The sequence below is a fragment of the Schistocerca serialis genome, chromosome 3, assembly GCF_023864345.2.
Source record: "Schistocerca serialis cubense isolate TAMUIC-IGC-003099 chromosome 3, iqSchSeri2.2, whole genome shotgun sequence".
NCBI lineage: Eukaryota > Metazoa > Arthropoda > Insecta > Orthoptera > Acrididae > Schistocerca > Schistocerca serialis.
In genome coordinates, this window is record NC_064640.1 from 294,533,451 (window position 1) to 294,559,213 (window position 25,763).

Below are 25,763 nucleotides of genomic sequence, written 5' to 3' on the forward strand. Positions count from 1 at the left end.
GTGGTGTCGCGACAGGTGTGAATGGAGGGACGAATGGAGACGTGTCGTCTTCAGCGATGAGAGTCGATTCTGCCTTGGTGCCAATGATGGTCGTATGCGTGTTTGGCGCCGTGCAGGTGAGCGCCACAATCAGGACTGCATACGACCGAGGCACACAGGGCCAACACCCGGCATCATGGTGTGGGGAGCGATCTCCTACACTGGCCGTACACCACTGGTGATCGTCGAGGGGACACTGAATAGTGCACGGTACATCCAAACCGTCATCGAACCCATCGTTCTACCATTCCTAGACCGGCAAGGGAACTTGCTGTTCCAACAGGACAATGCACGTCCGCATGTATCCCGTGCCACCCAACGTGCTCTAGAAGGTGTAAGTCAACTACCCTGGCCAGCAAGATCTCCGGATCTGTCCCCCATTGAGCATGTTTGGGACTGGATGAAGCGTCGTCTCACGCGGTCTGCACGTCCAGCACGAACGCTGGTCCAACTGAGGCGCCAGGTGGAAATGGCATGGCAAGCCGTTCCACAGGACAACATCCAGCATCTCTACGATCGTCTCCATGGGAGAATAGCAGCCTGCATTGCTGCGAAAGGTGGATATACACTGTACTAGTGCCGACATTGTGTATGCTCTGTTGCCTGTGTCTATGTGCCTGTGGTTCTGTCAGTGTGATCATGTGATGTATCTGACCCCAGGAATGTGTCAATAAAGTTTCCCCTTCCTGGGACAATGAATTCATGGTGTTCTTATTTCAATTTCCAGGAGTGTATTTTATGACGTGAGTTCTTCGTTGTACTTACCGCATATACGGCACACATGTTTCCAGCTCCCTATGCTACCTGCACCCGTCTACTAAATCCAAAGAGAACAAAATGTCACAAATGTTCAACAGTTTTTCTGTTTCATGTTCCGTTTTCTAATGATTAAACAATATTCCTCATAACCTTCAACTACGAGACATTCAGTAAGTCATCTAAGTAACATTTTAGAACTTCATACAAAAAAATAACATTCAATAAATATACTTACAGCAACCTGCGTCACAACATGTTAACAAAATCTCCACGAACTTATCCACCAACTCACTTTTTTCAGGAAAGTTTTGCCCCAGTAGATTACATACTTCAAAATTCTTCAGATCATATACTGCATGAGACATGGTCACAACACTCTTGCTTACACAGTTATAACAGACGAAATGCGGTTCATAACATAAAGAGAGGGGTGTGCTCGATGTCTTGGCTTTGCACTTACACTGCACTGCATGTACTATTACACCATAAATACAAAGAACACCACAGCAGCTCAAGTGGAAACTAATACTTCCTGTATCAGTTCCGTGTCCCACAGTGTTGATAATTGGTGCAGAAGGTCTTTATACGACTTTATTTCGGTGATTACAAAAGCAACTCGAATGGACGCATCGGTAGCCGAGGCAGCTCGTAAGTGGCGATGCGGACGACCAAGGAAATGAATGTATGAACATGCTGTAATCAACGTCCAAGAACTATCCCTTGTTCTGAGAAAATCCAGTGCCTACTGGATGTGTTTTTTGGTGGTATGTGGCAATGACTGCAAGTTTGTTTAAGGTTTGTGTTCGAGTCACACTTCGACAAACATTTTTAACAACCTCGAGAAAGACTCGCTTCACCTCTGGTTACGTCTGCTGAACAACGTAGGATTGCACCGTGATTCCAAATCCACATTAAAGACGACGTTGCTTCCTTGCTGACTGGAGGAGAGTCGGTGTAGGTTGTGCCATCTTGCAGGCGGAAGACGTGTTAAGTAGAAACTGTCACCAGAAATTTTATTTTTTTAATGAAGCACCCATCATGTAAGGTCACAGGACACTTCATTTGACTTGTCATGTTGAAAATACTGCTCGACTGGGATTCTAACTCAGATCTCCCTTTCGCGTGATCTGACATCTTTGTAACGATACAGTTCTATCGTTTTGTTCCTTCCACAAGACCCCAAACTCGTCAAGGTTACCACGAAAGGTGCAGCTCTGGCTTAGAATCCTGTTCTGGCCCAACAATTTTTGTCATCTCATTTCAAGCTGTACTATACACACGCCAAACTGAGAGCGAGAAATATTAATGGTTCTTAACATCTCTTCTGGCATTGCCAGCAATAACAACGGGGCCTGTTTCGACTCCCATTCAGACACAGAACTTTTCATCTCATCACTTCAGATTCAAATAACCCACTCCTAGTTACTAGTGAAGAAGAATTCGATAGCTAATGGCTCTTCAAGTATAGTCAAAACAGTGATGTGAGGGGTTCGCCGGTTGATCAGGACAGAATTTTTGTCAAGTTATTTCCAGTTCAGAAATGCAGCCATCTCTCTACTGGTGAAAGAACCGGTATTTAATGTCCATCCGTGATTATAAATCGATGGCGATATGAAATTCGTTCGAGTACTAGTATGGCAAAACTTTTTGTCTCGTTATTTCAGTTTCAGTCATCTCATTACTGGCAAAAAAATTGTGCTTAGTTAACAATCGATTACGTGCTAGGTTCGAATCCCTATCCAACACAAAGTGTACGTCACCTCATTTCCCGTTTAAACGTGTGACTGGAACCATGCGTTAACAGGGACAATAGTTGCTAGATTGGAATCCTGGGTTCTGGTACAATACAAAAATTTTTCTCACGTAATTCCAAATTGAAACTTCCTTTATGAAATGGCTTATATCGTAATACACTTGAGTTTACAAGCGTGTCATACGTAGTAAAGTGTTTCCTGACATTTTAAAAAATTAACATGGTAGTAATGTGTATCTGCACTGATTGGCGAACAGAGAAATTCGTCTGGCGGTCTCTTGTAGTAACCTCTATCTCTAATGAACTCAGTGTCGACGGGACGTTAAACCCTAATCCTCTTTCCTTCATTCCTTCTTTCATGTAGTAACAATTTTGTACAGCCAATAGTCAAATGACTGTACTGAAGAGAGATCAGAGGACCTGCAACAAAGTTATGAGTATTTATGTGGCTTGCATTCAAATCTGGTGAAATGCAATTCAGATCGTTCTGATAATTTTGAACATGACAGTACATATCGCAGATACTTCCATTCAACAATGAATTTAGTGCCAGAAAAAAACGTATAGCCGGCCATTGTGGCCCAGCGGTTCTAGGCGCTTCAGTTCGGAACAGCGCGACTGCTACGGTCGCAGGTTCGAATCCTGCCTCGGACATGGATGTGTGTGATGTCCTTAAGGTTAGTTAGGTTCAAGTAGTTCTACGTTCTAGGGGACTGATGACCTCAGATGTTAAGTCTCATAGTGCTCAGAGCCATTTGAACCATTTGAAAAACGTATGTACGGTGGTTCCTGTAGATAAGGAAGCTCTTCCGCCTCACCAGAGAAACGTTAATGCTCTCTATAAAGAAAGGGGGCCTTGATCTGGAAGACTCTGACTACAAATCAAGAGCACTCACCGTGAAAAACATACTCCTTATACTCAGGCCCTGTGGATAGAGCTAACCTCTTAAGTAAGAATGGGGCATATCTGAAAAAAGTGAGCCACACAGACCAAAATTAAGGGACATTTCCAACTGTATTAAATATGTTTCGCGGTCAAATCAAGGAAACAGGAAGCGACGATAGTAGAAAGAGTATTGACGAAATTTTATTATCAGATAAACGATTGGCAATGAACATCCAGTTTAAAATACTAGATGTGAAGAGGAAGACAACATGGAACAAAGTCTCTGATCTGTGTATAGCTTCGGACGTACCCTCTTTATCAACGATCTTTTACCCACCACAGAGTTATGGCACAGATTCGATCTAGAGCAGAACCCGTACCGTCAATACCGCCACACAAAATGAATGGATGTTCGAAAACTGCACACGTTTGAAAATTGACAAAGCAGCAATATGCAAATATGCTACATGAGCAGCTACAAGACCTATCGAACAAGGAACTAAGACATTAAGAAATTAATACCGTAAACTGCCAGTGGTCGTTAATTTAAATCAATTGGGAAAGTTGAAAATTTGTGTGGGACCAGGATCCGAACTCGGGTCTCCTGCATACAAAGCGGGTCTCCTGACCACTGCGTCATCCCGACTCAGTGTTCAGCACCGTATCACGCCTTCCGTCAGACCCAAATTCTCAACTTATCCACAAACTACTGATGTAGTGTCCCTTGCCCATTATCCTCACTTCGCCAATTCCCGTAAGAGTTCAAGAATGGTGTGCAGTGCATCCGCACTGAAGTGATCATTGGCCATCATCGCCTTAATTATACGTGTGGTGCCTGTTCTTTCGGGCCTATCAGAAAGAACTGTTACCACGTATGGAACAGCCCTTCTGTATCCAAAAGTGAGAACATTAAAATGGTTTATGAGTAATTACATCTCATAAATTATAAAAAATAATGAAACAACAAGCAAAGGTTTCCAGGATCACCCAAGGAAAGAAAGTTGGCAAATACTAACAAATCTATAACTGTGAACGAAGTATAAACCATACTTACTCGCTGTCTTATAGATTCAAGAATAAAGACAAATGTCAATGGTAATCCTAGTATTTTAAGAAAACTTCTTTCAACTTATTTCTGTTTGAGAGAGTTTCACCTTTAGTGCTTGTATAAAGTTCGCTTGTGCGCAAAGGCTTATTCAGTTGACAGTGTAAAAATACTAAAAGTGCTAAATGGGATTTATACGTGCGCTAGAATACGTATTATCATTTGCAGTAGCCACTCTTCTACAGTTTTCATCAAATGCACTAGGTTTCAAACAAAAAGTTTAGTTATAAAGCTCAACTCGTGAATAGGACGTTAATTGTACATTTTCATTCATTTTCAATTTTTTCCGCTATGTAAGGTGTTATTTCGTCTTGAGGGAGGAGAAAAACCAATTTAATTGTTTGAATATAAAGCGGTGAAATTCATTTGACTCCAAGACAGAGTTGTAAGTCTAACAAGAGGAAGGATTTTCATAAAATTACGACATGTTTTGAATACCTGAGATATTTCTCTTTGTGCTACATAACATTCCTGTGAAACACAACTAGCTCTTTATTCACATGAAGTGTTGAGTGCTATTGACAAGGGATTTCAGGTCGATTCCGTATTTCTGGAATTCCGGAAGGCTTTTGACACTGTATCACACAAGCGGCTCGTAGTGAAATTGCGTGCTTATGGAATATCGTCTCAGTTACGTGACTGGATTCGTGATTTCCTGTCAGAGAGGTCACAGTTCGTAATAATTGACGGAAAGTCATCGAGCAAAACAGAAGTGATGTCTGGCGTTCCCCAACGTAGTGTTGTAGGCCCTTTGCTGTTCTTTATCTATATAAATGATTTCGGAGACAATCTGAGCAGCCGTCTTAGGTTGTTTATAGATGATACTGTTGTTTGTCAACTAATAAAGTCATCAGTAGATCAAAACAAACTGCAAAACGATTTAGAAAAGATATCTTAATGGTGCGAAAAGTGGCAGTTGACCCTAAATTACGAAAAGTGTGAGGTCGTCCACATGAGTGCTAAAAGGAACTCGTTAAACTTCGGTTACACGATAAATCAGTCTAATCTAAAGGCCCTAAATTCAACTAAATACCTAAGTATTACAATTACGAACAACGTAAATTGGAAGGAACACACAGAAAATGTTGTGAGGAAGGCTAAGCACAGACTGCGTTTTATTGGCAGTACACTTAGAAAATGTAACAGATCTACTAAGGAGACTGCCTATACTACGCTTGTCCGTCCTCTTTTAGAATACTGCTGTACGGTGTGGGATCCTTACCAGATACGACTGACGGAGTACATCGAAAAAGTTCAAAGAAAGGCAGCACGTTTTGTATTATCGCGAAATGTGGGAGAGAGTGTCACAGAAATGATACAGGGTTTGGGCTGAAAATCATTAAAAGGAAGGCGTTTTTCGTTGCAACGGAATCTTCTCACGAAATTCCAATCACCAAGTTTCTCCTCTGAATGCGAAAATATTTTGTTGACACCGACCTACATAGGGAGGAACGATCACCACGATAAAATAGGGAAATCAGAGCTCGTACGGAAAGATATAGGTGTTCATTCTTTCCGTGCGCTATACGAGATTGGAATAATAGAGAATTGTGAAGGTGATTCGATGAACCCTCTGCCAGGCACTTAAATGTGATTTGCAGAGTACCCATGTAAATGTAAATGCAAATGTAAATGTAAAAAGGGCGACAGGTGTTGTTCGAACTTCACATAGATACAAGTGCCATAATGAGTACAGTGAAATTACTAGTTATTAGTAGGTGGCTGGAAAATCTTTTAGAGGTCAAAAATATTTCGATTTGTAATAGAACTTCGGTAGTCCAGATGCCCTTTCAAAATTTTTTATTCATAAAAATATTTAGTTTTGGCTAATGATTGCTGAATGACACACGTAATAGTGTAACGGGTGTTAATTGTCTCAGATACTAATGAAGGAGGTAATACCTTGGAAAGGTCACTTACTGTAATAAAGTTTACAAGCATTAGGGGCTAACTGCTGTCTAATAACGCTTCTTTCTAATGTTTGCAATACCGTGATATTAATTTAAATTTGGACTGATTAGTGTAATGAACAGTGTTCTCTTGCAGTAACCATTTTGTATAGTCAAACGACTGTACCACAAAGAGATTAGAGGACCCCCCAAAAAAACTATGTAACGTGAGCTGCATGCATATCAGGCCTAACAATTCTGGTTCTTCAGATACTTCTGAGCATGATAGTACCTGCAAAAAAGAAACCAGAAAATAAATACGAGGGTTATTTGGAAAGATGGAACGATCAGTCGCGAAATGGAAACCACGCTGAAAATCAAAACTGTTTCATTTGCCACAATTAGCTACTCCTTTCAGCCATTGCTCTACATAATCGTCGCTCCGACTTACACTTTTTATCGTACCACTGTACCAACTTGACAATACCCTCATCACAGAAGGCAGCCTCCTGTAGTTTCCGACAATTTTCTACACTGGACTGCAGCTCGTTCTCCGTGCCAAAATGTTGTCTTCATAACCAGCGGTTCATCTGAGCAGAGATGAAAATCAGAGGGACCCATTTCCGGGCTGTATGATGGGTGATCAAGCACTTCCCATCGAAAAGTCTGCAGGGCCGTTCTCATTGCCCCGCAGTGTGCGGCCGAATACAGACATCAAAAAGAAACTGCATGACAGTTACATTATGTGCAGTTGCTTGAGATCAGGCGAAGTCTCTCGACAAGCACCCATCCTTAGCGGGAGACACTATTTTCTAGGCATGTTAACGCGCTCACCGTGCACTGAGAACTGATAAGAGCGACGTAAGGCTATCTACGAGCATACTACAGACACTGCCCAACACATCTGTGCAAAGTTTCACCGGATTTTCACTATAATTTCTATTTCGCCACTGATTGTTCGCCGGCCGCGGTGGTCTCGCGGTTCTAGGCGCTCAGTCCGGAAGCGCGCGACTGCTACGGTCGCAGGTTCGAATCCTGCCTCGGGCATGGATGTGTGTGATGTCCTTAGGTTAGTTAGGTTTAAGTAGTTCTAAGTTCTAGGGGACTGATGACCACAGATGTTAAGTCCCATAGTGCTCAGAGCCATTTGAACCATTTTTGAACTGATTGTTCCGTACTTTCCGAATAGTCCTCGTAATCATGTAACTTTATTTTCTCGGGGTGATAGTGAAAGCTGTATGAGTACTGTTCGTACTCTTTGCTCGCTGAAAACCTAAGGCTACTTAATGTTTTCATTTCTGACCAATTGTTCCTTCTCAGGAAAAATCCGTTTATGATTCTATCATGAACGTACAATTTTCGGCGTAAAAGTTCGAGAGATCCTTTATAAAATAGGCAGTGAAATGGTAATTGTCAAAATGGGCTTCAGAAAACACGTTCTGATGTTGGCTTAATAATGGGTCACAGGGCGTTTATTTCAAGCGATGGATAGCTGGAGAGGCGAGATGACAGTTACGAGGTGAACTATTCGCACATCTACTATGTACTGCATGTGCCCCAGGTTTTTCGTTATAAATTATACAGGTATTCATAATCACGAGTTTCTAGAACTATCTGTATGAGATTAGGAATCTGTATGGGACTGGGAGATTTAAAAACGTGTTACATTAAAAAATTATTTTTATTTAAATAATTATTTTCCCATTAAATTTAAGGTTTATTTCAGTGTCTTTACACCTGATCATTTCAGAAATAGAATAGTTTTATCTCTGTCTATTAATGATATAAATGAATCCGTTTAATAGTTTATTTTCGTAAAAAATAAAATAAAGAAGCAAGCACAATTAATTTTTATGGTTTTTAACAATTTTTCAGTATTTTTCTGACAGATATCACAATACTTGTCACAAAAATTTTTATGGTTGAATTTGTGTCATCAGCTAGGTCAGCATAGGTCACACACTGATGTCGTAGTCTTGCTTCACGTTCCTGACTTATCTCTCTCTACCCCTAAATTCAATGTGTCTCAATACGTCTGATTTCATTCCAGATTCACATAATTCAGTAGTATCAGTCGCTCTTGTCTGATCATGATGAAGAGCGTCACTAACAAGGCGAAAGATATGCTCCTCGGCAGTTTCATTTGCTGATGCTTGAGCACGTCATTCGCGTCATTGGCAAGTCGAGAGGAATGTGCGTCCACTGTCTCTATTGATCTCGCTTGAGCCATTCGTTCCTTGGAACTTGCACGTTCGCCATTGCGCTGCTTTTCAGAAAGTACTTCTGGCGTTGGCATTGTATTATTTATCACTGATGAGACAACTGATATTCTACAGTTTCACAGTGTTTCCTGGTTATTAGATATGCTTTGTCTCAGAGTAAACTTTTGTAAAGATTTTGAACTTTCCTCATTCAATGCGAAATATATCCATTCCTTGAATACAATATCGCTAAGCTGAGAATGGAGCTTCGGATACTCTACTGTGAGAAATGATTTAGGACTCTCACAGATGCTGTTCTGCGTATAGAATTACTACTCGAAATTAATTTGCAGGAGCCATTGTGAAAGCAATTGCTACCATACCGATAACAACTTCTAGGCAGGGCGACATATTTTTTTATACTTTGAAGTATGATGAGTCAAGATTGCATATTAATAGTAGCAGTGCTCTCCCTCAAGAGAGACATATAGGGTGCGGAGCTTAAATCCGGACAAATGAAACTATTTTTAAAACCAATTTATTAAAACAAAATACAAATGAAAATGAAAATCCTTTTGCATATAAGTAGTAGTATCTTTGAAGAGTCACATTACTCGATGTAAACCCCTTCAGAAGCAATAATCGTCTCGAATCTTGTCCTGATGCGATCGCACGCACTCTTTAAAGCAGCGCTGTCCATATTCTCGAATGCTGCTTCAATATCGGTGCGTAAAGATGTGACATTAGGGTGCCTCGTATGATTGGTAACTCTTTCGACTACGCTTCAAACTTAGTAGTCGAAGGGGTTCAAATCCGGGCTATTCGGGGGGCAGAACTCCTTTGACTGAAACATGTCAACGTTATCCGAGAGCTAGTTTTGGACTAAATGGCTCGTATGAGCCTGTGCACCGTCCTGTTGGAAGACATATTGTCTCCCCGAGGCTACAGTTACTATCCACGGTTTCACGACATTCGTGAAAACTTGCAGATAAACTTCTTTTGTGACAGCTTGTTCATTTTCAAAGAAATGTGGTGGCATGATATGACCCTCACTGGATACAACACCTTGGTCACAACATCGTAAACAGTTGATGTCGGTACGGTTGTACTCCGCACTTGTCCGTAATATCTCGGCCATTTTGAGGTTCTGAATGTTTACAAGACGCCTATGGCTTTCAAGAACGCCAATTGCGGCCCCCGGGGGAACTACGATATGGTGGGAAATTCGAACTGAAATTTGTCCGGATTTAAGCGGCGCGTCCTGTATTACACATTGGCGTAGACTTAAATTAATTCGTCTTCAATTAATGTGTCTTCGACAAAGTGTCTGCTCTTAAAGACAGGAGGACAGAGTTTTTCTACAAATATTCAACGTAAGATAATTTTATTTCCGCATGGAATTTTAAGGTACTCATTTTAATCTATTTTATGTAAGGAATTCGTAACTTTATAGTCAATCTTCCAGTGAAAACCCTGCAAAAAACTCCACGAACCGCCAATGACGGAAAATTTCCAATATACCTCTACCCAAGAGCATATATGTGAATTCGAGGGTGCTTGTGATTGCATCGTCCTCAGGTAATAGAGGAATGGTCAGAGGAGAGGGAGGCAGAAGGTCAGTCGGGGTTCTCCCACCATCTCAAAACTTAGGATTTTCCTCCAGGGATAATAGAGCTCAAAACAGTTAGGACATGGAGGGCAGGGTTTCCCAGATTACAACAGGATTCACACTAGCTAAAAGGGGGAAATGTGTGGCACTTACGGTTTTATGGTAACTGAGGGGAGAAGTATTTACACCATTTCAACTTCCGTATATCGGACTATTTAGAGTTTATAGTCGAATTTTAAAGGTGTTTTACTTGGGGAAACTAGGCATCATCAACACAAGTCATGTCACCGACATGACTGCAGAGACGTTAGAATTGACGTCGTCAGTGACAAATTAAGAAACTATTTCGCTTAAACTATCATAAAAATACTAAAATGTAATATTTCCTAAAATATCTTAACGCATTGGCCAAACCTGCCATACAATCATGCTCCATTCGAACTCGGACTGTCAGATGAACAATCTGTTGCCCATAGAGCGCATTGGATGAGGTTTCCAGAAACATTTGGCCACAAAGTTGTCATAAAAAGCGAGATTTTTGTGTCTGCAGAAAGAAGTTACCTGTATTACATTGCCTATTACTCCAGTGCCCTCTCAAAATATGTGAGTGATATATCATGGCAGTAATTGTGTCATTTTATTGGTGATTTATTCGTTTCTATCTGGATACGGCAAAGTAGTTAAACAAACAATATCTTTGGTAATGGCATACGCAGACTACTCATACGTGTGTCACGTCGGCAACGACTTTGTAAATCCTCTTAAATTGTAAACAACAATGTTATGTCCCTCTCACTCTTCTGTTTCATTATCTCTCTGTGATGAGTAAATCTCTAAGTGGTGAGAGTGATGGAAAGAATTTTCCTTTCGTAAATAACGTAAGTCACTGTAATATCGTACGACAACGCCAAACTTCACTGTAAAGGTGACAAGTTGACAGGTCCAAGATGAAAGGAAAGAAATCTCATAATCGATCTTTTGGGCGTCATTGTTTTTTCGGGTATAAGAGGAAGGTAAACTATGCAAAATAAAGGAGAAAGAACATTGGACTACAATGACTTTCTCAGACATCCGCCTCAAGGTTGAGTAAGCGTTATGTTCACAGGTAATTAATATCAGTAGGAGTATAAACAACATATTATGTAAATCGTTACAGAGTCTCCGTGGTTATGTTGAAATCACTGGTATCTTCGCATCTTTATCCTACGATTACAATACTGACCTTAATTCTAGACTTATCTTTGCAAGGCTTTTCAAATAACGAGAAACATATACAAAAAAATATTTATCCTGGAACAAAAAACTGGTACACTACGAAACAGTGGTTAAACCAGAAATACTCTTTGCAGTGGAAACTCTTAAAATGACTCGGAAGGGAGGGGTCCAAAAATTAGAAAAACTGAAAGAAGAATCCTAAGAAAACTAGCAGGACCCAAAAGCAACAATGAATCAGAATACATCCTAAGATTTAATACGGGATTATATCTGAAAGTTGATAAGTTAACAGTTGTTATGAGAAAAATAAGATTAATATTCTATGAACACACAAACAGGACGAATAATGACAGAATAAGTAAACAAGTCTTCGACTTACTAAACAGTTAAAAACCCAAAATCACATGGCTGAGAGAAGTAGGAAGAAATTTCGAAAATATGAGAGGCGACATGTACACAATAAGAAACAGAACACTTTTCAAAGAAGCAACAGAATAGGCAGCCTTTCAGGACAGAAAAAAATCAAAGACTGGAACAAAATGGACAAAAGAAGAGAAGGAACAAAATTCTCGTAGAATGAAAGAAGTATGGACCCAAAGGAAACTGCAGTTTAAAAGGAAGAAGACAAACAATGTTGATACATCGCACTTTCTAAATGTGTTATTCGAAATTAAAAAAAGAAATGGAATGACATGTTCCTCTCTCTTCTGCGCCATGTTAAGACAGAGTAATGGTTAGTTTAGGCCAATATTACTTCGTGAATATTAGTTGTAAATAAAAAAACAGCTTACAGGTACGGACCCATATGAATGAATTTAGCTACGTATTATACAGTCTGTAAATGATCATGACAACTTCAGCGTCTCTTATACCTCCCTCTAGCTACAATCCAGTTCTGTAGTCGCGCATTATTGGACCTTCATCTACATCTAGACGGATACTTTGCAAGTCACATTAAGTGCCTGGCAGAGGTTTCATCGAACTACCTTCACAATTCTATTTTATTCCAATCTCGTATAGCGCACGGAAAGAACGAACACATATATCTTTACGACCGAGCTCTGATTTCCCTTATTTTATCACAGTGTGTGTTTCTCTTTATGTAGGTCGGCATCAACAAAATATTTTCGCATTCGGGGGAGAAAGTTGGTGACTGGAATTTCGCGAGAAGATTCCTCCACAACGAAAAAGGCCTTTGTTTTAATTACGTCTATCCCAAATCCTGTGTCATTTCAGTGACACTCTCTTCCCTATTTCGCGATACTACAAATCGTGCTTCCCTTCTTTCAACTTTTTAGATGCACTCTGTCAATCCTATCTGGTAAGGATCCCACATCTCACAGCAGTATTCTAAAAAAAATGGTTCAAATGTCTCTAAGCACCATGGGACTTAACATATGAGGTCATCAGTCCCCTAGTCTTAGAACTTCTTAAACCTAACTAATTTAAGGACACCACACACATCCATGCCCGAGGCAGGATTCGAACCTGCGACTGTAGCACCAGCGCGGTTCCGGACGGTATTCTAAAAGAGGACGGACAAGCGTACTGTAGGCAGTCTCCTCAGTAGATCTATTAAATTTTCTAAGTGTCTTGATAATAAAACGCAGTTTCTGGTTAGCCTTCCCCACAACATTTTCAATGCGTTCTTCCTAGGAATTTTGTTGAATTTACGGCCTTCAGATTTGGCTGATTTGTCGTTTAACCGAAGTTTAACGTATTCCTTCTAGCACTCATGTGGATGATCTCACACCTTTCGTTATTTAGGGTCTACTGCCAATTTTCGCACCATACAGATATCTTTTCTAAATCGTTTTACAGTTTGTTTCGATCTACTGATGACTTTACTAGTGGATAAACGACAGTATCATCTATAAACAACCTAAGACGGCTGCTCAAATTGTTTCCGAAATCGTTTATATAGATAAGGAACAGCAAAGGGCCTACGACACCATATGTGTTACTGTGAAACCTGTGAGAGCTACACAGCAGATTCAGAGGAAGCTGAATCCTGCTGGCTAATATAATCTGAACAAAGACGCTTATGCGAGAAACGTTCTACGAATTTGCAAGACATATCTTACCTGCCATTTGAGAGCCCCGTGTATTTTGCTTCATTTAAACTATGCAGTTGCATTAAATATTTATAGTGTGATCATTTTACATACAATTTAGTTTATTTTACGTTCCTCCAATTTATAATTTGAGGCGAATAGAAAAGTAGCATTATCTGCGTGTGGTTCTATTTTCTGTACACATAAAAATGTTACATTGTATATGATTACTAATATCGTGTAAACTGAAGGCGATCTAGTACCTGACTTTTGCATATCTTCGACGAACTAACGCAATCCGTGTGTAAGTAAACATACATTTACTTGTTTGTTCAAAATGGCTCTGAGCACTATGGGACTTAACGTCTAAGGTCATCAGTCCCCTAGAACTTAGAACTACTTAAACCTAACTAACCTAAGGACATCACACACATCCATGCCCGAGGCAGGATTCAACCTGCGACCGTAGCGGTCGTGTGGTTCTATCGATGCCGGGATGTTTTACGTAACTGGTGATTCCTATCTAACAAATGCTTACTGATGTGAGAATTTTTCTTCAGACATTTCTGTTTCCATAATGTACTGACAGAGCAATATGGGATAGCGCATTATAGTGATGCAGAATCCCATTATTAGTAATGTTGGCAACGACACGAAGAACTCTTTTTCGGAGTCTTTCTAACATTTTTTGTAGTAATATTGGTTAACTGTTTGTCCAGGAGGCACCCCAAGTTGACATCCGTCCGTGAGGTTGATGGTTGTCCACTGCGGTCTTCATCTTCAACATTCGTTCTGCCTTCGCTAAACATTTTATTCCAACGAAAAACCTCCTCTCCAAAAGCCTTCTGAAGCTTACTGTAAGTTGTCATCGCGTTTTCACCCAATCTAACGCGAAAAGAAATGGCATACGATTGTGCAATATTATATGGTTCCATTTCCGTGACGAGAGACACAAACACGTGTTAACTTATTACAGCACAACTCATGACTGAGCAGTTGCATCGATGTGCCGCTTGGACTAGAAGCAGCTTATAGACCAAGGTCAAAGATATTGTGCCTGTGTAAGCCTGAATGGTTGCCACATCTTGAAAGAAAATCAGTCTCATTACTTCATTGTCGCACCTCATACATGTCTGGAGGAACAGGCACTGCAGCGACTGCTGGTTTCAAGAAATACATGAAATGTATTCACAGTTGCGAATATGGACAACCATCAGCTGTATAATGGAGAGAGGACAATAAAAATTTCTGCCGGACTGGAACTCGAACACAGATTACCCACTGATCACGACCAGTTCATTAAGCTCTCCGAGCATGCTCCACAGTTAGATCCAAACATCTATTTGTCGTCAACCATGTGTCTACAACATGCACTCGGACGTTCATTATGTATTTTCCTAAACAGGGTAGACATTTTAATTGAAAGTCGCTTGCTCGGTGTCAGAGAATAAATACGCATTTATTCACTGCCAGCTGGCAAGAGACTTTCTATTAAAATGTCTCCCTTGTACAGGAATATACATAATGGATGTATGAGTGCAGGCTATAAGCATAGTGTCGACGACATATGGAAGTTTGGGTCTCAAAATGGTTCAAATGGCTCTGAGCACTATGGGACTTAACATCTGAGGTCATCAGTCCTCTACAACGTAGAACTACTTAAACCTAACTAACCTAACGACATCACACACATGCATGCCCGAGGCAGGATTCGAACCTGCGACCGTTGCGGTCGCGCGGTTCCAGACTGAAGCGCCTAGAACCGCTCGCCCACACCGGCCGGCTAGAAGTTTGGGTCTAACTGCGGAGCGTGCTCGAATAGCCTGATGGACTGGGAGAGCCGTGTTCGAGTCCCGGTCTGGCAGAAATTTTCATTGCCGTAATATTCGCAACTGCGAATACATTTCTTGGGTTCATGTTGGCGAATACCTGGAGAACGCTACTTTCCATTGCATGTAGTGTCTACAATGAAGTGCGGTGGATGTGGTATTACAATATGGAGGTGTTGTCCATGGTAAGACTGTGGGCCCCTTATTACACTCCAGAAAACGATAAATATGTAAAGGTATAACACATTTTACGCCATTGTGCACTTCGTACAATAGAGGAACATTTCGGAGAAGATGATTGTATCAATCTGACAATAAAACCTGTCGTAAAGCAGCATCCGTCTGGCAATGATCTGTGGACAATAACATTCCTATAGAGGACTTCCCTGCCCAGAGTTCCAACCTGAAACAAACTGACGCCTTTGGGATGAGTTAGAAAGTAGACTTCGCTCCAGACTCTCATGTGCATAATCACTGCCCTCTCTGGTTTCGGCTCTTGAGGAAGAATGAGCTACCACACCTCTACAGCCATTCAGACACCTAACTGAAAATGTCCCCAACGGACTTCAAGCCATCGTAAAGGCGAAGGATGGAGACAACCCTTATTAATGTCGACTAATGGATGTCTGTTTTCTTTTGATCGGGTAGTGTAAGCATGTGGATTCCTTTGTGAAGATATACACTGACGGAAATAAAAAGTGTTAAACCATGAAACACCAGGCCAGTGTATATTAAGTTTTATATGTTCATCGCATAGGTGATTAAACTCCCATTCCATTCGGAACTAATGTCTACCATCAACATATATATGAGGTATGACCATCACGGGCATGAATACACTCTTGTATTCATTGTGGCATGGAATTAAACAGCCCCATGCCATGACTGAAATGCATGTTGGAGCTGGACGCTGGTGTGAGTGATTACCTTTCGTCGCTTTCCAGACACGCTGGGTGATTAATCAGGGGTCTGGTCAGGTCGATCACGGATCACATTCCTCAAGGCAGCGTTGTGTCTTACATAATCGTGCCGCGTTATGTCACTTGGTACTCTGGTCATGAAAGGCATGGCCATATTGATGTACAGGTATATGTGCACACTGAAGCAAAGAATAAAAATTTGTCCCAAGGCTGGGATTAGAACCTGGGTCTCCTGCTCATTAGACAGATGCGCTAACCACTACGCCATTGTGGGACAGTGGCTTTGCACAACTACATGGAGTACCCCGCCTCCCTTCACGGTCCAAATTCCCATTCACGACTCAGACCACTTGGTATTCCCCCTAAACTCAAGCAACATTGCAGACGTTCTCCAACTGTATTGAAACAGCACCTAAGCATCGAATGAAGTGGGGAATCCTACCTGAAACATACTCATAACGCTTAAATTAAATGAAACTTTATGGTTCCACAGACATTTTCAAGTCTCAAACATCAGTATTCATATACAGGGTGTTCTTTTTAACTGAAGACATTGAAATATCTCGAAAACTACACATCTGCTCAAAAAAAGTTATAATTCCAATTTGTTTGTCTCGGAAGGGGACATCCAATGACCGTACATGGGTGGCGGGGGAGGGGGGGGGCTACTTTGATATCTTCAATGGGAACCTCCCTTTTTTATTGGAGATTACGATTCTACAGTAAAATCTACAGGGCTATTACAAATGATTGAAGCGATTTCATAAATTCACTGTAGCTCCATTCATTGACATATGGTCACGACACACTACAGATACGTAGAAAATTCATAAAGTTTTGTTCGGCTGAAGCTGCACTTCAGGTTTCTGATGCCAGAGCGCAGTGAGACAAAATGGCGACAGGAGCCGAGAAAGCGTATGTCGTGCTTGAAATCCACTCACATCAGTCAGTCATAACAGTGCAACGACACTTCAGGACGAAGTTCAACAAAGATCCACCAACTGCTAACTCCATTCGGCGATGGTATGCGCAGTTTAAAGCTTCTGGATGCCTCTGTAAGGGGAAATCAACGGGTCGGCCTGCACTGAGCGATGAAACGGTAGAACGCGTGCGGGTAAGTTTCACGCGTAGCCCGCGGAAGTCGACGAATAAAGCAAGCAGGGAGCTAAACGTACCACAGCCGACGGTTTGGAAAATCTTACGGAAAAGGCTAAAGCAGAAGCCTTACCGTTTACAATTGCTACAAGCCCTGACACCCGATGACAAAGTCTAACGCTTTGAATTTTCGGCGCAATGGCAACAGCTCATGGAAGAGGATGCGTTCAGTGCGAAACTTCTTTTCAGTGATGAAGCAACATTTTTTCTTAATGGTGAAGTGAACAGACACGATGTGCGAATCTGGGCGGTAGAGAATCCTCACGCATTCGTGCAGCAAATTCGCAATTCACCAAAAGTTAACCTGTTTTGTACAATCTCATGGTTTAAAGTTTAAGGCCCCTTTTCCTTCTGCGAAAAAAACGTTACAGAACACGTGTATCTGGACATGCTGGAAAATTGGCTCATGCCACAACTGGAGACCGACAGCGCCGACTTCATCTTTCAACAGGATGGTGCTCCACCATACTTCCATCATGATGTTCGGCATTTCTTAAACAGGAAATTGGAAAACCGATGGATCGGTCGTGGTGGAGATCATGATCAGCAATTCATGTCATGGCCTCCACGCTCTCCCGACTTAACCCCATGCGATTTCTTTCTGTGGGGTTATGTGAAAGATTCAGTGTTTAAACCTCCTCTACCAAGAAACGTGCCAGAACTGTGGGCTCGCATCAACGATGCTTTCGAACTCATTGATGGGGACATGCTGCACTGAGTGTGGGAGGAACTTGATTATCGGCTTGATGTCTGCCGAATCACTAAAGGGGCAAATATCGAACATTTGTGAATGCCTAAAAAAACTTTTTGAGTTTTTGTATGTGTGTGTAAAGCATTGTGAAAATATCTCAAATAATAAAGTTATTGTAGAGCTGTGAAATCCCTTCAATCATTTGTAATAACCCTGTACATACATTTTGGGTGAAGCATTTTCTTCATTTCGCCACAGATGGCGCTGTAATCGGAGAAACAGAAATGGGTATACAATCTTAATTTACTACATGCTTACCAAGGGCCCTTGAATATCCAATGGCACGTGGGAAGGTAGGACAGTCCAGTATTTCTTTCATAATGTCTAATTGGAAACCTCATTCACCAAGGTATTTTCCGCCGGCATATCGATGAGAGGACTACTCGACGCGTCACCTTGGTCGTGTAGCGAACTACGATGTATCATATCAGGCAGTTCAAAAACGGTTCAAATGGCTCTGAGCACTATGGGACTTAACTTCTGATGTCATTAGTCCCCTAGAACTTAGAACTACTTAAACCTAACTAACCTAAGGACATCACACACATCCACGCCCGAGGCAGGATTCGAACCTGCGACCGTAGCGTTCGCGTGGTCCCAGACTGTAGCGCTCGGCCACTTCGGCCGGCTATCAGGCAGTTCACTGCCTGCAGACGTAGAACAGATAGTGACTCTAAACATTACAATACTTACGCAGTGTTTATTGCCTGCAAACCTGGCCACCATTTTACGTGCAAGCTGTCGATGATTGTTGTAACCACAGAAGAAGAAACTGGAATGATCCTCATTTACAGAGAATGTAGGAGAAATTATGAGGCTGCTGTTGGCTTGTATGCCGAGCGTCTTCCAGAGAAAGCTCGCTGTCGTTCGTTCTTTTACAAGGTTGTGAATGACCTTATGTCTGACGGCAGCGTACAGACCGGAAAAACGAAACGAAGTAAACGTGTTACAACGCCTGGAATTTACACTGTCATTCAGGTAAGTTCAAAAATGGTTCAAATGACGTTGAGCACTATGGGACTTAACATGTGTGGTCATCAGTCCGCCCTCGGTAGCTGAGTGGTCAGCGTGACAGACTGTCAATCCTAAGGGCCCGGATTCGATTACCGACTGGGTCGGAGATTTTCTCTGCTCAGGGACTGGGTGTTGTGTTGCCTTAATCATCATCATTTCATCCCCATCGACGCGCAGGTCGCCGAAGTGGCGTCAAATCGAAAGACCTGCAACAGGCGAACGGTCTACCCGACGGGAGGCCCTAGCCACACGACATTTCATTTCAGTCCCCTAGAACTTAGAACTACTTAAACCTAACTAATCTAAGGACATCACACACATCCATGCCCGAGACAGGATTCGAACCTGCGACCGTAGCGGTCGCGCGGTTCCAGACTGAAGCGCCTAGAACCGCACGGCCACACGGGCCGGCATTCGGGTAAGTCCGTAGGTAGTATGGTCACAATACCGCGTAGTAATAAGTATCATCCATACCACATGTCGCTGCATCAAGTACTTCATGGCTCCGATTTCCACAACCGGGTAGTGTTTTGTGAATGGGCACGTCAACAAATGCAAACGACTACCACGTTCTTTGCGGAGATACTATTTTCCGATGAGTCTACATTCAAGAATCCGTGGTAGCGTTAACCGACATAACATGTATTACTGGAGTGTAGACAGTCCCCAACGGTTACAGCAAGTTGACCATCAACGCCCTTCGTCGGTTAACGTATGATGTGGCGGTCTAGCGAACAAACACATTGGTCGGTGTCCTAGCGACGGCACGTTGAATGGAAGCAAATATCAAATGTTTTTGACACATGAACTACCGGTAATACTGCAGCATGTTGCCCTGGACTTTCGACAACGTTAGTAGTTTCAGCATGACACCTGTCGAACGCCTTACGCAATTGAAGCACGGCAGGTATTAGACCGTACACGGGTCGGTGGATCGCTAGAGGTGGCCCTATTAATAGGCCCGCTAGCTTGCCGGATTAGACGTCGCTAGATTTCTTTCCATGGGGATAATTTAAAAGATAAGATGTACCAGAAAGTGCCAACAGGCCTTGAAGACACAGTCGACCGCATCAGAAACGCCTGTGCTGACATTCCCGCATATATGCTGCTGTCCTGTGTTCGATAATTTGAAAAGCGGATCATTAAGTGTATTGGAGTTGGCGGGACACGTTTTACACTTACTCTACGTGGATGGCCACAGTGACGCATCGAGTAGTCCTCTTTTCGATATGTCGGAGGAATATAACGTTGCGAATGAGGTTTCCAATTAGAAGTTATCAAATACTGGCCTGTCCTAATATCGCAGCATGGATGTGTGGGTCCCACGTGCCATTGAATAACCAAGGAGCACTGAGTAGCATATAGTAAATTACGATTGTATACTCATTTCCATTCCTCCGATTACAGTGTCTCTGTTGCGAAACGAAGAAAATGCTTCAGTCAAAAGGTATGCAGGTTTTGCCGTAGAATCGTAATCTGCAATAAAAACACGTGGCTTCCCATTGAAGATTTCAAAGTTGACCCCCGTCACCCATGTACGATCACTGGGTGCCGCCCTCCGAGACAGACAAATTGCAAATTGAAATTATAACTTATTTTGATCAGATGTGTAGTTTTCGAGATATTTAAATGCCTTCAGTTGAAATGAACACCCTGTATATGCAGACTGATGTATGTGACTTGAAAATGTCTCTGGAACCATGACGTTTCATTTGATTAAAGTACTGTGCCTACGTTTCAGGTATGATTCCCGCTTCATTCGATGCTGAGGTGATATTCCAATACAGTTGGAGAGTCTCTTCAATGTTGTTTGAGTTTAGGGGGAATATCAACTGGACTGAGGCGTGAATGAGAATTTTGGTTGAGAACAGAGGTGAACTAGGGTGGTCCATGCAGTTGTGCAAAGCCACTACTGATTAGTCCATCTGCCTAGTGATCAGGAGACTGGGGTGCGAATCCCGAACTTCGTACAAATTTTCATTTGTCGCCTCAGTCTGCATATATACATCATGTATGTTTAGGACTTGAAAGGGTCTGTGGAACCATATAGTTTCATTTGACATAACAACATTTGTTTTCCAGTCTTGCAACATATTGGGGAGCAATCAGCCTCCAACCAACAAAATACCAAATCAGTCCTGTTGTCGTTTCCAACAGATATCCACACTGTGATTGCAGGAGTTTGATGTGTACACCTCGAGAACAGATGCTTCCTGTGAATTTTCACCAGGCCGGTCATAGACACGTTGGTTTCGTTCTGACCGCTGCAAACAGAAGCGAGACTTACCCACGACCACCACAGAATGCAATTCAATGTGTCAATTGGCTGGTTCCTCACCATGTAAGTATTTGTTGTCTGTTGTGTGGTGTCAACGGTAAACGGTGGATGGCAAAAGCACATAATACACTGATGGGCTTTGAAAATAATATACCATGAACACCTTGACCAATCAAAACGCAGATCCAGCAATTTGTTCCTGACGGTTCATCGTGACACACTACCTGTTACCTCATTTCGGCTGTTACCTACTGACATCCATCTGTTCATCAGAGCCAGCTGAACAATCCTACGATCTTCTCGTGGAGTAGTCCTACTCCTCTTGTTTTGTTGTTGTCCATCCCGTCAACACTCCTTCTGCAGTCATTGCACTACTGCCAGCTGTCTGTGCGATCTGCCTGTATGATGCCGCCATGACCCTCATGCCAATGATTCGAGCTTTCTCAAAGTCCACAAGATGACAATAAGTGGGATGTGGACATACTCTAGGCAAGCTATATCGTGACCTTCACCTGAACAGTTCCAGTAACATTAGGTGTACCTAGTACCCATAATGTACTCACACCATTCTTGATCTGTAGGAATGGCTGTTTTCTATGCCGAAACACTGCAGTGTCAGTTTGGTAATGTTGGGCCAATGTGTTCATGCTGTAATACTTTCAATATTCCTCGCTGTAGTATGTGTTTTTTATTTTTATGGCGTGTTCCACATTCTCAGGGATCTCCTCGTTACCTACTGAACATCTAATCTCAGGAGAAAATATATGCACGGGGATGGAATATTTAGAATTCCAAGACGAAAGACACACGAAATTCGAGAGCTGGCACTGTACAATGTTCTGACTGACTTTTTCTGGGCTTACAATATTATGTTTGAATGCACATCAGAACCCCAAAAAACGAAACCATAGGGCGTAAGAGAACAAAAACAATCGGCGCAAAGAAGCTTTTGCGGTTCTGTGCTGGAGAGAAAACAGCAGCACTCAGTTTCTGCATAACATTTTGAGTGCGACACTTCCAAGAAAATTTTTTGCCCGTCCTCAGTCCTTAGATTTTAATATGTCTGACTTCACAAATTACTTTATCGTCTTGTGACATTGAAATTGGTTTTTTTACGAAAGTTCTGTATGAGAAATTGCACATGCTACTGTTTTGTTGCAGCAAAGGGATAATCTGACATCTGTAAGCCACTTGCTGATGCTACCCATTACCCTATTCACTGTATCATTTATATTTTATTCCAACCGGTCTTAGAGTCATATATCTTTGAGTAGAAGATTTGTGTAGGTTCTAGCTCACTTTTTTCCAAGATAACTCACTGTTTGACTCACTTCTTGAGTGTAGTAGCAGATTTGTGTAGGGTCTAGCTCACTTTTTTCCAAGATAACTCACTGTTTGACTCACTTCTTGAGTAAAAAAGTTCACGATCTTGCGAAAAAGTTACCTAGATGCTACACAAACTTTATACTATAGTCTATAATTCATGTCTAATTCACTTATTTTCATTTAAAAAAACACCTATTTTATTATAAATTACTTAGAAAAATTAATAAAAATGACTTTTCTTCTTATCATGTTCACTTATTATAAAAATTATTTTTTCTAACAGTAGGTGCACATAAGAAAATAAATTTAATATTTTCTGATGTATGTAAACTCAATATTTTCTGAAAAAAGGTGAATGTAAGAAAATAATATTCGAATTAGGGAAACATATATAAACCTTATTTAACTGGGCAGTTAGAATTAATTAAATCTACTTGTCACATAATTCCTTCATAATCTTTACAAAATCTTCCAAGCATTGCTAATGGATAAAGAACTTCATTTTTCTTATTCCTTCTTTTTTCAATTATTAGGTCACTCTGTGCTTCTTTTATCAGCAGCTTATTTTAACAGCAGGCCAATATAACATAGCTGTTTATAAAATTAAAGGATGTTCGATTCTAGATAACATATTATTTCCTTTCTTTATGGGTATAAGATCAAAGAGTTTTGCCACATAATTATCAATTTATTTTTTATATTGTATTTTCCATTCTATGTTGGATAATCTGATTCTGACACATCAGTATCAGCTATAACAGTTCTAAAGTTCATGTATTATTGTGCATGATTGGGATAAAGCCATCCATCGCCAATATTTATTTCAATCTCTGTATCATTGTTGGATCCATTTAAATTATTTTTACTTTTCTCATTCACAGGGAATGAGTAGAACTGATAACTTACGATTTTACTTATGAGTTATTAAGGATAGAATTTATTAAGACATTTATAAAACAACTGTTATAGAAGTGCCATTAATGTCCATCAAATTGTCATTTTCATCAGTTATAGTTATTTCTAAGCCTTCAATTTTATCATGAACTGGAGTATATAAAGGTTAATGTTGTTAATAAATTTTTGGTCTTCCAAACTCAGCATTTGGTTTAAATGAAACAATAATATTAGTTTTTCTGTGAAAATCATCAGTATGTTTAACAAACATTCCATCAGAAAGATTAAAATTTATATTTATTAATTCAAATGGAATAATTATAGGAACATTATAAGCAACAGCCTTTTCAATAGCTTCAATAATTTGTTATTAAATCCTAGCACACTAACAATGTTATCTTCTTTTATATCCATATACAGTTTAACATCACTCTCAATAGTAACTTGATTTAAAATTTAAACAGTGTTAATGTGAATATTTTGATTTCTCAGATGAATAAATTTTTCTCAATTTTTTAAACTATACTAACCTATAGGACTTTCCATTGTTTTCCCTTTGCATTAGAATTTATTACTTTTCAATGTAATTTTTGGAGTTAAATAAGTTGTATAAAAACCAAATGCTGTAACATTTTTATTAGTTACTCTTATTGGAACAGTTAATGTTTTAAGAACATATGATTTATCACTCAACTGAAATAGACACACCATTTATACTAATGAAAATTTATTTAAATAAATGAGAGATTGGGAACCAAAAATGAGAATTCCAGACAAGAAATCGAAAAATAAACATGGTAAACATTTACCAAATTCTGCTCAATGTGCAAGCATAGGACAAAGTGGATGTGGAAAAATGACATTAATTATTTATAATTATATTCTACCTCCAGGATGCTTTAGATGCAATAAAAGTATTCATTTGTATGTAGATCAACCAAAATACTCAGAATTTATGAAAAAGGTGTAAGAAATTGATGATAAGCATAATAAAAAAATTACTACTTTTATTGAAAATAATAATGAAATTATTTCATTAGATCAATGTCTAGATAATTCAGTAGTAGTATTTGATGATTTCATTCTTGAAGATCAGGATTTAGTTAGAGAATATTTTCTAGAGGCATACATAAAGGAATAGATTGTTTTTACTTAGCTCAAACTTATTCAAAAATACTAAAACAATTAGCGAGAAATAATCAAATTTTTAAAAATATTTTCGGACAGGATGATACAAATTTTAATCCTATTTATCATGAATTTGTTGGTGGTGATTTAAGAATTGACGATTTTAAACAAATATGTAGTAAATACTGGAATGATAAGCTTGAATTTTTTTTATGATAGATATGACTAGAAAGCCAAATGAAGTTAAAATCAGAAATAAAATTCAGAGTTTCACGAAGTGTTAATGTATTTTCATCTTTATGAAATGAGCACTTTGAAAGATGATATTACGTACCTATTAGACCAGTGTGATAGTGTTCTACCTGAAAATATAAATGAATTTGAAGAGCACTTGATTATAACAGAATATGAAAAATTAGAAAATATTGAATTGAGATTTGTTGAACATTACACAACGTGTTCATGGTATAGTAATGAAGCTACATCTGGACCTGCCACATGTGATAGGGATTTTTTTGAAAGCTGTATATTTAGAATAAATCATCTAATTAAATTTTATTCATCTTTTTTAACACCTACATGAACATACTATATAAGAACATAAAATATACTCACCTAACATTCACATGTAATGATAAAAATAATTTTAATTAATGTTTTTCATCTCTAATAACATTGTTGTTGTGATCTTCAGTCCAGAGTCTGGTTTGATGTGGCTCTCCATGTTACTCTATCTTGTGCAAGCTTCTTCATCTCAAGTATCTATTGCAACTTATATCCTTCTGAATCTGCTTAGTGTATTCATCTCTTGGTATCCCTCTACGATTTTTACCCTCCACACTGCCCTCCAATACTAAATTGGTGACCCCTTGATGCATCAGAACATGTCCTAGCAACCGATCCCTTCTTCTAGTCAAAGTATGCCACAAATTTCTCTTCTCCCTAATTCTATTTAATA